Here is a 2,885-nt window from a genome sequence, read left to right on the forward strand (position 1 = left end):
ATCATTCTGTTCAATCTCTATATTTCAAAGAAATAATCCTGTTCAATCTCTATATTTTACAGAAGAGGAAATTAAAGTTCATAGAGGATGGATGATTTGCCCAAGATCACACATGTAGTTAATGGCATGTAGCAAGGACAAAAAACACTTTTCTGAATCTTGCAATATTGAATTATTTTACCAACAATTCTGATTCCTCAATATATCAAAAAGATGAATTCTAATACAACAGACTAAGATGCATCTTTGGCTATAGTTTGAGGAACATTCTGCCCATTTCATTGGCTCAGTCCTGTGGGGTCATGGAAGAGCACATATGAAGCATTTGTCTCTATCCTTAGATAAAACTTATACCCCCTATTCCCTGAGCTGCTGTTTCTTCTTAATCTGCCCTTCCTAATTCTCCTGGCTCAATACCAATAACTCTGTCCTCAGTCAACAATCAAAATTGAGAATAACAGAAGTCCAACATAGGGATGTTATGTTTACAGAAATGAATCATTTGCAGTATGTGATGGTTAGGCTAATTTGTCAACTTGACCAGATAATGGTGCCCAGTTGTTCGGTCAAGGAAGTACTGGGCTAATTGCAATACAAGGGCATTTAATGGACTTTAGTCATCAGTGAGTTGATTGCATTGATGGCTGGTTACATGCACAACTCCTGAGGAGATTGCTTTCAGCAATAAGTGACATCTCTTCCTATCAGTTGAAGACCTTAAAAGGGGAAGTGATTTCATTATTCAGAAAGAGAATTCCCATCTCTACTTCTGATAGCCAGCGTGTCCTGGGAAACTCATCAAGGACCTTCATCAGAGCCCCCAGTTTGCAGCCTGCTCTACAGAATTTGGACTTGTGTACCACCACAACTTTTGGAGACAATTTATAAAATCTCATACTATTTACAGAGATCTACCATAAGTTCTATTTCCCTAGAGAACCCTGCCTAATACACAGCATTTTATATTATTGTACAGAATTCATCCATTCATTCATCCATCCATTTATTTATTATTTTATTCAAACTATTTCTTGATTGCATAATGTGCCAAGCACAGTTGTTGGTGCTGGAGACACAGATAATAGAGGTTCTATGGTGAGAGTCTTTTATAATAGCTCAGATCAACCATAGCAAATAGTTGTCATTTGTTAAACAAATAAGCAAAGTTTTGTTATAAAGTATGATTCCCTTCCTGAAAAAAATTAAACAACTTAGACTGTTAAACTTTTTCAATGAAACAGTCCATGTGAAAAGCATATAACAAAAAATCAGCTTTGTTTCATTCTCACAACAGAATGATGAAGGAGATTGTGTTTTATATTCTATCCTTGAGATAAGTTAATAATATTATAAGTTTGGAAACTCCTGGAAGGTCACTCAGGATAAATGGTAGAGCAGAACTTAAATCCAGGACTCTAATTCCCAAGCTTGGGTTCTTAAACCACTACACACCACCACCACACACAAGGACGTAATAGAGAAAAAAACATAATGGGAGAGGGAAAAATAGGTGTAATATTGGGGCATTTTTGGGACTTGGGAATCATCCTGAATGACATTGCAGTGACAGATACAAGCCATTATATATCTTGCCACAATCTACAGAAATCGTGGGAGAGAGTATAAACTACATTGTAAACTATAATCCATTCTTAATGGCAATGCTCCAAAATGTGTTCATCAATTTCAATGAATATACTACACCAATGAAGGGAAAATGCGAGAGGTGGGGAGAGTGGGGCACATAGGAATCCCTATATATTTTTTGTGTAACACATATGCAATCTAAGTGTCTTGTAAAAAAAATAAAAAATAAAAAATAAATTTACAAAGACAAATGAATTGTTTTTTTAAAAGTAATGATTCAAATCAGGCCAAGTATAGAAAGGAAACCAATATCAGAGATTTCTCCAACCCATCTTTGTTGTTTACTGCCCTACTGTGTATACTTATTGCCTGCCAATTACCAAAATCACCTAAAATTTCTAGTCTGTTTTTTGTTTAATCACCAGCATTACAATTACAGCATCAAGAGGCATGGGACGGTAAAACACAGAGAACACTGTGGTAGATGATGGACTGTGGTTAACATTACAAATGTGAGAATGTTCTCTCATGAACTGTAACAAATATATAATGCTAATATGTGGTGCTAATATTAGGGTAGTTTGTGGGAAACACACACCAAATAAAAGATAAGAATTATAGATATCAGTAATATATTGAGGATGTTCTTTCATCATTTGAAACAAATGTTCAACAACAAAGCAAGTTGGTGGTGAAGGGGTGATGAATGGCAATCGTGTAGTATGCATGATTGTTTTGCAAACTCACAACTTCTCTAATAAAAAAAGAAATGATTTTAACATTATTTACAAATATGAGACCAAAGATTTTTGGGAGTCCTAATATTCACATATTCTTATTAAGAGTGTCTTGCTTTGAGGGTTATGACTGGAAATTGTGAACTAAAATGAATCTGCCATCTGCTATTGCTAAGCAAAGGTAGAACTGCACATCCCATTTCTCTCTAGAGTGTCATCTGATGAGTGACAGGAAACTATTATTTGTATACTGCAGAGCAAATTCATTTTTTAAAAGACTGCTTGATGAGCCATTAAAAACACAAAAATAAAAACATGCTATTGCTGGGACAGATCATTAGATTCAAAGTGGTCTCCTGATAGAGCCCTTTTATTTGTCTTTCCTTAATTCAGGACAATGATCCTGCTTTGATTCAGTAGAATTTTCTATGAAACAAAATAAGGACAAATTATCCTATTCCAAATATTTTCAAGAATTTAGAGATATTTAAATATAGAATCAAGCTTAGGAGTCACAGAACATTTTGATATATATTAGATTGTACAGACAGAATATTCTTC

Source organism: Dasypus novemcinctus, chromosome 11 (assembly GCF_030445035.2).
Source record: "Dasypus novemcinctus isolate mDasNov1 chromosome 11, mDasNov1.1.hap2, whole genome shotgun sequence".
Taxonomy (NCBI): domain Eukaryota; kingdom Metazoa; phylum Chordata; class Mammalia; order Cingulata; family Dasypodidae; genus Dasypus; species Dasypus novemcinctus.